Source organism: Equus quagga, chromosome 5 (genome assembly GCF_021613505.1).
Source record: "Equus quagga isolate Etosha38 chromosome 5, UCLA_HA_Equagga_1.0, whole genome shotgun sequence".
Classification (NCBI taxonomy): Eukaryota; Metazoa; Chordata; class Mammalia; order Perissodactyla; family Equidae; genus Equus; species Equus quagga.
In genome coordinates this window covers 118,059,370-118,072,426 of record NC_060271.1, presented here as the reverse complement: position 1 = coordinate 118,072,426, position 13,057 = coordinate 118,059,370, and the positions used below count along the sequence as shown (strand labels likewise).

The window sequence follows — 13,057 nt, the reverse complement described above, 5'->3', positions numbered from 1 at the left end:
TATTGTGGAATTCATCAGATTTCCAAGCCATCTTCTCTAGCGACATTACTTCCAAGAACCTTAATGACATTATGAATTAGAGGAGTCTCTAAAGTTAGGGCATAACAAATAAGACTTCCTTATCCTGACTTTTACCTATAGATTCAGCAGTTCTTGGGCTTTGTTATATATATTGACTTCTTTTGTTTACTTGGATGAAATTATTTTTTGTTAGAATGACTTTTGTTGTCATTGATCATATAATTTTAAGGTACAAGTACTTCAGAGTAGGATAACTACTTTGCTTTTTAAAAGTCTGCAAATGGAATACAATAGCAATATACAGAAATCAAATGTCTTTCTGTACACTAGCAATGAAACATCCAAAAGTGAAATTGAGAAAATAATTCCATTTACAGTAGCATCAAAAAGAATCAGTATTTAGGAATAAATTTAACAAAAGAAGTGTAAGACTTGCACACTGAAAACACTGTTGAAAGAGATTAAAGAAGGTCTAAGTAAATGGAAAGATGCCCAATGTTGGTGGATCAGAAGACAATATTAAGATGGCACTACTACCCAAATGTCTCTATAGGTTCAATGCAGCTTCTACCAAAATCCTCTCTGGCTTGTGTGCGGAAGTTGACAAGTGGCTCTTAAGAGTCATATGGAAATGCAGAAGACCCAAAATAGCCAAAATAATCTTGAAAAAGAAGCTGAAAGTTGGAAGAGACACTACCTGGTTGCAAAGCTACAATAATCAAGACAGTGAGGTAATAGCTTAAAGAGAGACCTACGGATCACTGGAATAGAATTTAGAGTCCAGAAATAAACCCTTCCATTCTGGTCAGTTGATTTTTGATAATTAAATATCAAGCACCCTAAAAGGCTTTCCTTTCCTATTTACCTTTCTGTCTCTATCCTCTCAACTTCCTTCTATTGCTTAAATCAACAGATATTTATTGCTGAGTACATAGGACTAGGGTTAGGATTTCTGAGGTGATATTTATTTGCATACCTCTGGCTTAACAGAGCTGGCTTGTGCTCTAAGAACTAGTAACCTAGGGGAATGCCGTTTTTAACAGCAGTTAGAGAATAATGAATAGGTATATATATATATATGAAATATATATATGTGTAATTCAATATCAGTATTGTTGCTGGTGGCTAGATCATGGATATAAAAGAAAATAATTTGCTTTTTAGTAATTATGTAATGAAAGAAAGTTAATTAGGAAATGGGGCACAAAATCCAGATTATTAGGGCTTTGTTTCTTCAGTCTGTAGTATCAAACTGCCAGTATATCATCATGAAGATATGTGAGAAATGTTATCTGCCACATGTGGAGATAGAATAATAGCTGGATTTTTTTTTTTTTAAACTTCCTTGGATCAAATACTTTAATTCCAGCCTTAGCAAGTTTTCAGTAAACAAAAATTGGCCCTAAAACCTTGAAAGAGTGATAGTGTAGTACACCAGTTGTATAAATCACAACCCTCTGGGATAGTAGAAGGCAGGGGATCTGGGGCAGAGGCTGTGAACTCCCTGAAATTCTACTCCACATTTTGTGTGTATACACCTTGTTGTAAGGGCATGGGCAGAGGATCCATGATTTTCATTAAGTTCTCAAATGTTTTGGAACATATTCCAAAAAAGATTATGGATTGCTTAAGCTTTAAAAGATAATAAAGCTGTTAAGAACTTCCACTTCTGGAAACTACAAAGTAACTGGTACCAGACTAGCCCTCTGGCCATAAATAGCTGGGAAACTGGACAAAACATATGAAACAACTGTTTTTAGAGATTTGGTAACAGGCAGGGCAGAGCTGCAGTTCCTGAGAGAAGGAAAACAAATAAATTGAGCCCTTCGATCTCTCTGGCTTTCTGTCTGAAACTGGATTCCAGTGCAGGATCTAAGTAGGGCAAGGCAGTCTTTCTGGGCCAAGGAGATAGATATAGGAGTATAGAGAGACTGGGGAGGCTGGAATTTGCAGGGTGATTACCATAGAAGATGGAGTGATGTAGATACTAAGATCCAGAAATCTGCAGAGGAGTCTCTTTGAGTCTTTGGATGGACACTGAGTTGAGTGGGGATCCCTGAACTGGGCAAAGAACAACTACCAGAGAGCTGGTAGAACTATTGGAACTTAGAGTGGGTTGGGAAACATTCTAGTTCTGACCAGCCAGAGTGGAGAGACCTTGTTGAATATCAGGGCCATTTGCAAGAGACCTCAGAAATGGTGCTCCTTAGGAGTAGGGCTAAAGTAACTCTAGAGAAAAGGCTACTCTAGCCCCATCTTACATCTGTGCTGAAAAACAGGTCTCAAAAGGATTAAGCTGATTCTCAACTAATTTAGCTGCCCACCTGAACAAAACTCAACGTTTAAAAAACCCATACATTAACAAAATAACAAAATATTCATCTAATCCAAAATTAGTAGACATACAAAGAAATGGGGAATATAACCCTTAACCAGGAGAAAAATCAATTGATGGAAACAGATCCAGAAATGACAGAGACGATGGATTTAGAAGACAGAGGTACGTTGAAGCATTTAAAGAAAAGCATGAACATGAGAGAAATGTGAGATCTAAGAAGACCCATTGGAACTTCTAGAACTGAAAAATACAGTATCTGAAATGAAAAATTCTGCTGATGGGCGTAACAGCAGGTTAGACACTGCAGAAAAAAAGATCAGTGATAGGGTAATAGAAACTATCCAGAATGGAGCACGGGGGGAAAAAGGCTGTAGGGGATGGGGGAGGAGCCTCAGTGATGTATGAGATATTATCAAGTAGTCTAATATACATGCATTTGGAGCCCAGGATGGGCGAGGGGGTGGCTGCAGTTGCAGAAATATTTGAAGAAATAATGACTGAAAAATTTCCAATTACATTGAAAGCTATAATCCTGTGGACCTAATGAACCTACATAGGACAAACACAAAGAAAATCACACTGAGGCATATCCTAATCCAATTGCTGAAAACCAGTTATAAAGAGAAATCTTAAGCTGGAGGAAAAAAAAGACCATGTTATATATAGAGAGGGACAAAGATAAGAACAACTGTTGGCTTTTCATGAGAAACAATGTAAGTCAACAAGTGAACCTAACTCTATTACAAATGAAGAACATAACCACAATGAGGAGGAAGAAAAGAATAATGAAATTAACTTTAGAAAACAGTATTTTGACTAGATACTGTTAAGACTAAAGATAAAAGAACTGTGTACAAGTATTCTAGTTAGTAAATCTGGTGTGTCATAAGGGTATGGGTTAACAAGTCTGAAACTACTTTATGTTTGTACTAGAGTTGAACATATAAGTAAATAAATTTTAGATAATGAGAGCCAAGTTTCTGATTGTTAAAGAAGTTGCAAGTAAGGAAAAGAAGGTGGCTAGAACGAACTCTCTCGTGTTGGATTGGAATCAGAGGAATCAGTATAAACTCATGGTTTTACATATTATACATACAGGTAGACAGTGATGGAACTATAAGTGCGTGTACGTGCATAGGTTAGTGTACCCAAATATATTTGCTCACTTTGTCCTCTGGGAAAGCCTAGAAGCAATGACGTTCCAGTAGCAGTGAGCATATGTAGTGCCCAGATCTTGGACTCGACATACAGTTCTTCAGTAAAAGGAACCAGGGCTCTCTTAAGAACTGATTGATTCCAGAGCTGTGGTACGAGAAATACAAGATGATCCTGGAACATCTTCGATGCCAAAGAAGTGCTTTAAAAAGGATGGGACTTGTCAAAAGGACGTAAGAGCCAACCTGAAAGAGCCAAAGCTGGAATAAAAAAATTACACTGTTGCATTATAACCAATAGAATAAAATATACACGAGCCTGTATTGGTGAAAATAAAAAATTGAGTAAATGAATGAGTAGAAGGGACAAATCATAAAAGAAGAATTCCAGTTATTAAGTGTAAAGCAATGAGTGAAACACAGAATCACCATTTGGCAAATATTATGGTAATAATTGTCACAGGCATAATCCACTGATGGAAGATAAAATCAGTGAGTGAAGATATGATGAGAAACAAAGTATCTGCATAGTCTCAAAGTATTTTCTCCAAGAAATGTATTGATTACAAAAGGAAAATCAATAAATTTACAGTGGAGGGGAACTGTAGATACCACTTTAACCAAGTTATCAAGGTTAATGTCACAATTTCATATGGCTAATTTCAAGGTTCTTATTATAAAATATGTGTGAATAATGCATATTTACAATATATACTCCCTGATATAAAGAACTAAGAAAGACAAAACATTACATCTGTGGTGTTCATCATATTCTTGCCAAAAAATGCAAAACTTTATTCTATTTATGAGAAGACATCAGACAAACCTAAATTAAGGGAGATTCCATGAAACACCTGACCAGTATTCTTCAAAAGTATCAAGGTTCATGAAAGACAAGACTGAGTAACTGTCACACATCGGAGGAGACTTAAGGAGACATGACAACCAAATGCAGTGTGGGAACCGAGACTGAATCTCGAAACAGAAAAAGATATTAGTGAAAAAACTGGATTTTTTTCTATTTAAGTTATTTGCAAGGTACCAGTGTTACTTTGTTGTTTCTGATAAATGTACTATGGTTATGTAAGTGTTAAGATTAGGAGAAGCCAGATGAAAGGTATTTGAACTCTGTGCTATTTTTGCAACTTTTCTGTAAAATCATTAAAAAACAAAAAAAAAGGTTTCTTAAATCTACATTTCTCCCAAAGGGAGAGGGAGGAAAAAAGAAACAATGTAAGCCAGAAGACAATGGAATAACATATTCAGAGTTCTGAAAGGAAAAAAACTATCAAGTTAGAATTCAATCCTAACAGAAATATCTTTCAAAATGAAGGCAAAGTAAAGACATTTTTCAGACAAACGAAAACAGAATTTCTTGTCAGTATCTTGTGATATTAAAAATGTTAAAGGAGAGGCCAGCCCGGTGGCTGAGTGGTTAAGTTCATGTGCTCCGCTTTGGCGGCCCAGGATTTCACCGGTTCAGATCTTGGGCGTGGACATGGCACTGCTCATCAGGCCACGATGAGACCGCATCCCACATGCCACAACTAGAAGGACCCACAACTAAAATATATGACTGTGTACCAGGGGGCTTTGGGGAGAAAAAGAAAAATAAAATCTAAAAAAAAAAAAGTTGGCAATAAAAAAAATGTTAAGGGAAGTTTTTCAGGCTGAAGAAAGTTATTCTAGAGGGATACTCAGATCTACACAAAGGAATGAAGAGGATAGGGAATGGTAAATACGTGGGGAAATATAAAATACTTTTTTCTCAATTTTAATTTCCAAGACAGTTGACTGTTTAAAGCAAAAATTTTAATGTTTTATAGGGTTTATAATATTTAGATGTAAAATTTAGAAGTAAGAAAGGTAAAAGTATACTGTGCTAAGGTTCTTCTATTAATGTGAGAAGTGATGTAATCCTGTTTGAAGGTAGACTGTACTAAGTTAAAGGTGTATATTATAAACCGTGGTGTAACCGCCAAAACTAAATTAGGTACACTTAATAAGCTAAGAATCATAAATGAGCTCAAGTGGCTGTTTTAATGTTACACAAAAGTAGATTTCAGAGCAAGGGATATATTTCCAGTAATAAAGTCTTTTCATTATGATAAAGATGTCAATTTATCCTATTTAGATACGTAATAACAGAGTTTCAAAACACTTGAAGCAAAAACTGACAGAATTAGGAGAAACAGGCTATCCACAATTATGTAGTTGGATGTTCCAACATTTCTCTTTAAGCAATTGATGGCGTAAGTAAGCACATATTAAAGAAATTGAATCTTAATTTGAATTTTCCCCGAAAGAAACATCAAGGCCCAGGTGGTTTCACTGATGAATTTTATCAGACATTTGAGGAAGAAAATACCAATCTTAAACTATTTCAGTAAATAAAGGAGGAGGGCACACTTTGAAATCATTTATGGGTCCAGCCTTATCTTGGATACTAAAACCAGACAAAGATACGACTTATCCCTAATGAACGTTGATATCTCCTTCATGAACATGTACATAAGAATCCTTATCTAAATAATTGCAAATCAATTTCAAGAACTTATAAAAGAATATATATCATGACCAAATGGGCTTTATTTCAGGAATCCAAGGTTGATTTCACATTCAAAATCAATTTTAATTAACTGCCTTAATGGAGTAAAGAAGAAGAATCATGCTGATCTTAATAGGTATAGAAAAAGCATCTGGCAAAATGCAACCTCAGTTTGTATCATGATACCTCAGCAAACAAGGAATAGAAGGATATTTCCTCAACCTGCTAAATGATGTACAGTGAACACGATACTTTAATGGTGAAGCTTTCAGCCCAGGCTTTCTCTCTTAAGGATTTAAGTACAAAACAGCATTGTATTAGAGGTCTTAGCTAGTACAATAAGGCAAGAGAAAGAAATAAGTCATAGAGGTTCAACAGGAAGATGGTATAGAAGTGCCTTTTTGCAGACAATCTGATTATATACATAGAAAACTCTAAGCAACCCCCAGTGCCTCCCAGAAAAGAGCACCTAGAATTTTAGTAAGTGAATGTGGCAAGGTTACAGGATACAAGATCAATATACGAAAATAAATTGTATTCTAGGGCCTGGCCTGGTAGCGCAGTGATTAAGTGTGCACATTCTGCTTTGGTGGCCCAGGGTTCGCTGGTTCCGATCCTGGGTGTGGACATGGCACCGCTTGGCAGGTCATGCTGTGGCAGGCGTCCCACATATAAAGTAGAGAAAGATGGGCAGGGATCTTAGCTCAGGGCCAGTGTTCCTCAGCAAAAAGAGGAGGCTTGGCAGCAGATGTTAGCTCAGGGTTAATCTTCCTCAAAAAAAGAAAAAAAGAAAAGTAAAGTATCATTTACAATAGCATTCAAAAAATGAAAATGAAGTAGGGATAAATTTAACAAAATAATTGCAAGACGAAAACTACAAAATACTGCTGAGAGAACTTAAAGGAGACCCAAATAAACAGAGAACTCTACCATGTTCATGGAATAGAAGGCTCCTGTCACTGTACTCAAAACCCTACATATGTTTCTTGAACATGCCAAACATATTTCCACTTCACACCCTTTGCACTTGCTGTTTCCTCTGCCTGAAACAGTATCCCCAGATAGCTCGTTCCCAGACCTCCTTGAGCTTTGCTCAGAGGTCTTTCAGGGAGGCATTTCCATATAAAATAGTTCTTCCTTCCATTGTTGTTTATAGCATTTAATTTAAAAATTAAATTATTTATCACCTTAAAGATTTTACTTATTTTTTTTGTTTCCTCTCTCTGGAAGGTAAATTCCCTCAACTGAAGGACTTTGTCTACATTATTCAGTGCTAACTATATAGTAAGTGTGGTCTATTCTGCTGAAACGCACATTACTATAATGTGAACTAGCTCATAGACAGTACATATATAGACATATATGTTACATTGCACTAGAAATGCCTGCTTTATTTCTCTATTATATTTTAGGATGTAATTGGAAAAAGTTGAATTTAGCTTTGGTTCTGTCAATAACTTTTCAGTTCCCAGGAACTTCTCCTATCATGCATTTCAAAAATTAAAATCCATGGAGTTATGGCATGCAACAAAAGAAAAAACAGATAAATTTAATTGGACTTCATCAAAATTAAAAACTTTGGTGCATCAAAGGAAATTAAAAGACAGCCTACACAATGGAGGAAATATTTGCAAATCATATATCTGGTATTCAGAACATAAAGAGAACTCTTACAACTCGCAACAAAAAGACAAACAGCTTGATTAAAAAATGAGCAAAGGAGTTGAATAGACATTTCTCCAAAGAAGATTTACAAATGGCCAAGAAGCACGTGAATTAATGCTCAACATCACTAGCTGTTATGGAAATACAGATCAAAACCACGATGAAATACTACTTCTTACCCACCCACTAGGCTGGCTGAAAGTTAACAAAAAGGGAAATAATAAGCATCAGTGAGGATGTAGAACAATTGAACCCTCATACTTTGCTAATGATAAAGTGAAATCGTGCAGCTGCTGTGGAAAACAGTGGGTCCTCAGCGAGTTCAACATAAAATTACCACACGACCCAGCAGTTCTCCTCCTTGTGTATACCCAGAAGAATGGAAGATAGATACTCAAATAAAACAGCAGGTTCATGGCAACACCATTCACAAAAGCCAAAAGGTGGAAACAGCCCTAATGTCCACCAGCAGCTGAGTGGATAAACAAAGTTGCGGTGTATATACATGTGATGGAATATTATTCAGTCGTTAATAGGAATGAAGTACTGATAACTACTACAATGTGGGTGGATCTTGGAAAACATTATTCTAAGTGGAAGAAGCTAGAGACAAAAGGTCACACGTTGTATGCTTCTATTTATATGAAATATCCAGAATAGGTAAGTCTGTAGAGACAGAAATGAAGACAAACTTGTGGTTTCCAGGGATTCACAGGAGGGGATAAAGGAAAGCAACTAACTGCTTAATGGGTATGGAATTTCCTTTTGAGATGATGAAAACGTTTTGAAACTAGGTAGAAGTGATGGTTGCACAACATTGTGAATGTACTGAATTGTTCACTTTAAAATGGTAAATTTTATATTATGTGACTTTCGCCTCAATAGAAAATAAATAAAAATGGAATTATTGAACTTAATCTAGGTTAAGAGCATGCGTGGTCTGAAATCAGACACACATGGAATTGAATCCTAGTTCCTGCCATCTCTTAACTCTGTGACTTTGAGTAAGTTACCTTAAATTTTCTCTTCTGTAAAATAGGCATGTTAGTACTTTTCTCAGAGGATTTTTGTGAATATTAAATGGGATCTGTGAAATGCTTAGTTTACTGCCTTTTTGCTGCTGCTATTGGTTTTTATTTTATTCTTCATGTGTAGAGTGGAAATAATAGTATGGGCTAGGATTATTCTGACGATTTAATGAGTTAATCCATGTAAAGGGTTTAAAACTGCCTGGCACATTGTAAATTTTCAAAATGTTTACTAAGTTATTACTACTATATGAAAAAATCCTTAGATGGAACGTTTTTGCATTCTGCTTTTTCACATCTGCATCTAAATAAAGAAACTAATTTCCGTATTGGAAAATGGCCTTTTCAAAATTTGTATTGTCAATGACAAACAGCTAGGAATAGAGCCTGGTCTTTCAAGTTCCACTACTACTACGTTCAAAGGATTGTAGATATATGATTCTTATTTCCTCTCCAGGTGTGGTGAAAAGACTTGATTTTTACTTGTTAAAAAACATAGATGTTGGGGCCAGCCCTGTGGCGCAGCAGTTAAGTTTGCACGTTCTGCTCTGGCAGCCCGGGTTTTGCCGGTTCGGATCCCAGGTGTGGACATGGCTCCGCTTGGCAAGCCATGCTGTAGTAGGCGTCCCACATATAAACTAGAGGAACATGGGCACGGATGTTAGCTCAGGGCCAGTCTTCCTCAGCAAAAAGAGGAGGATTGGCAGCAGATGTTGGCTCAGGGCTAATCTTCCTTAAAAAGAAAAAAGAAAGATATTGATCATTTAGCTATAAGTTGTTAAACTTTGGTTGTCTAGATTTTATTATATAGGTTGTTTCTGCCTGCATTAATTACTATTTACTGGTGTGTCATCAGAAGCCAAGCTTTGGAAAACTAATATTATAGTGTCTCGAGGTTGCAGTTAATCCTCTTGCCACTGGATGGTGCTTCTGCCACATCGTTAAGGCAAATTGTTTGGCTGATATTGTTTCTCCCTTTCCTGAGCAGCTGAAAATTGATAAATGAGTTAGACTGTAGTGAATTGAAATACTCTCTTGAGCTGGGTCCCAGGAATCTGTATGATGTGGGGATTTTCTTTAGTGTGTTTTTACATGAGCAAAACCTGAAAAAGATCACTGGTTCGCTCAAACCTGTGATTGCTCTAGTCTGTGGTAATTTAGCAAATGATAGTGTGGCGGGAGACTCTGCTCTTCCTCCTGGCAGAATCTTAAAGGGTGATAGGTTTTGCTAGCTTCTCTTGGCAGCTGAGCTATTGATTTTGTTCTAATCCCTAAATTTTATCAAAAATTTTTCTGCTCTAAAGTGTGAGTTTTTCCATATTTAGGTATGTGTATGTTTGGGAGTGTGGAAAGTGCCTGCTGGAGCGACAAAGGTGGTTTTTGGAAACAGTGTACAGTGGTAGAAGTTGTGCTTGAGTATGACTACAGGAGGAAGCTGGAGGGAATGCGGCTGCAGGGGTGGCCTGGGGCCCTGCTAGAAATACTACGAGCAAGTTGAACTGTTTAAGTAGTGAAGAGAAATGTATTTGTAAACATACCTCCTTCTCTATTAACCTAGTTTTTATTTCTACCAGTGTGACAGGTATAGAATATTAGAAGTCAGTAGTACTTCAAGGTCTATGACAACAGCAGCAGCAACAACAAATCCTTGCCCCATGCCCACCTGTGTGTTGTTACTTTCCCCAAACGTTTTTTGGCTTTTTCTTAAGTTATTCAACCCCATATTCCCTACTCATATGCTTTCAACTTTAAAAAAAACTAATTTTAGAAAGTCTCTCTTGTTATGGAAAGTGAAAATCGAATACTCTTCTCCCTGGCGCCTCTTCCTTCATCTTCTCAAATAGTTAGATCACATGTTTTTGTTCACTGTTAAACCAAGTAGTGTACTATAATTGCATTTCCTTTCCTGGACAACTTTTTGTTTTTACTGTAGTTTACAGTTCCTTCATTGTTACATTTGCTGAGATTCAGGCCGCTATCCATACTTTATCCCAAACTCTCCAACAGAATTGCCAAACCCTCTGAATTCTGCTTTCATACATAGTCCAGTAATACCATTTCTTGTGCTTCCCTTCTTAGGAGGCATACCTCTTGGAACATTTTTCTCATTTTATTCTGTCTTCATTCTCTGTGAACTGGTTGCTCTCTAGGCCTATTCCAACTGCCTTTTACCTCACTCTTTGCTGGATTTCTTTTCTTCCTATTCTTGGTAAAGCAGTCTCTCCTAGTAGGTGTCTTAAAAAAAATGTGTGGTTGCTGCATAGGTTGAGATCTTTCATGTCTGGAGATGCCTTTATTCTACTCTCTCATTTGATTTTGGCTGCATATAGGTTGAAAATGCTTTCTAAAGACATTATCTTTTTGTAGTATTCTGGATTCTAGTGTTGCTATTGAGAAATCTGAGAAGTTCAGAGTTGTCATTCTTGATTGTTTAATATGACCTGGTTTGTTTCTCTGCAGAAGCTTTTATAATACTATATTCCTGGTGTCCTGAAATTTTATGAGGATGTTACTTGGTGTAGATCTTATTTTATTCATTACACTAGGCACTTTTTTGGTGGGTCTTTCAGTCTAAAATAGATTCATTTTGTTCTGTTAAGTTTTCTTGCATAATTTTTTAATTATTATTTTCTGTATGTCATTTTCTGTGTTCTTCCTCGAACTTCTATTAATTAGATGTCAGACCTCCTGGTTTGATCTTACATTAACTTGTCATATCTCACATATATTCTATGCTTTGTCATTAAGTTTTATTTTCTGGGAGATCTCAATTTTCTCTTACAGCTCCTCTGTTGAATATATTATTTCTGTCTTTTATTTATTTTTTTCAATTTCCAGGAGTTTTCTGGTTCAGGTTTTTTTTTTTTCCTTCCTCCCCCCCCCCCCCCCCCCGTGTTTTTCATCTTATTCTGAGAAGATAAAGGAACTGTTTTTTTTTCCTGTGCATTGCCCCTGTTTCCTTCAGGTTCTCCTTTTTTGTTTTGTTTGTTTGTTTGTTTTGGTATCTCATTGGAACCTTTGTCCTTCATGTTTTGGCCTGAGAGGCTCTAAAAAGCTGATTGGAAGCTAAGTGGACAAGTGTGGAGCTTGTCAAGTGGTGAGTTTCACCTTAAGGGTGAAGTTTCTGTCTTTTCTCAGGGACTCTTCCTTTCTCTAGAAAACATCATTTATCTTTTTATTCAACAAATATGTTTTGAATGCCTACTTTATATCTCAGGCATAGCTCTTGGTGCTGGGAAGTTAACTGAATTAAATAGATAAAAGTCCCTGCCCTTGTCGATCTTGAATATATTTTGGCAAAGGGAGGGAGACAGTAAATACCAGGAATAAGTAAATGTGGTATATTTGAAGAATGTTAAAGATAAAAAGTAAGGAAGAGGGATAGGGAGACAATGGACATGGGGAAACGTTGCAGCTTAGGATAGGGTGGTAGCTAGGGAAGGGAGCCGTGATGGAGATTATTCCAGGTTGGAAAAACAGTGTATGCAAAGGCCTGGAGGTGGGAATCTGCCTCACCTCTGTGTGGAACAAGGCGGCCAATACAGGTAGCTCCATCAGAATAAGGTGATAGAGAAAATGATGTCAGGGTGGAAAGGGGAAAGTGGGTAGAATGGATAGGGCCTTAGGACTACTTTAAGGACTTTTGCTTTTAGTGTTTGTGAAAGATGGGATTTGGAGACAGCCAATAAGCATTTGGGTATCATAAGTTTGGAGTTCAGGGCAGAGGTCTGGGCTATGATATAAATTTGAGAGTTATCAGTGTGTATGTGGAATTTAGAGCCTTGAAATTAGGGAAAATCACCAAGAGAATGAGAGATAATAGAAAAGAGAAGTTCACTCCAATTTTTAGAAAAGCTCAGAGAGATGAGGAGAAACCAGTAATGAAGATTGAAGAGTGGCCAGAGAGGTAGGGAAACCAGGAGAGTTTTTGTGCGGAAAAGAATGAAGAACTCATTCAGCTTCTGCTAATTAGTTTGCGGAAACACAGCGTAAGATTGAGAGGGAAACTCCAGGAGTCTAGGATGAGATTTCTATCTTGAATAATTAGATCGGTGGCTTAAAACAGCCTGAATTGTTAGGAGCTTTCCAGTTGTACCTGATTTCCATCCTAAACGGTTTAGAACTTTCAGACTGTGTCCTAATTTCACCTCTCTTCGGGAAAGTTTTCTGAAATAGTATTGGTTGTCAGGTTTGTCATTAAGATTATTTAACAAATTATATGCCTAACTGGAATTGTTAGTCTTGTTCAGAGTTGGTCTTGACAACCAGGTCATTTAGAAAACTTTTCTCAATAATTCCTAGA

The 13,057-nt window shown here is 36.8% G+C and overlaps 1 protein-coding gene across 1 annotated transcript in view; it reads left to right on the top strand.

The window, feature by feature from the left end:
• Positions 1-13,057, top strand: part of RAB10 (RAB10, member RAS oncogene family) — a 73,360-nt gene that overhangs the window by 35,018 nt on the left and 25,285 nt on the right. The gene's annotated exons all lie outside the window — the stretch shown is intronic.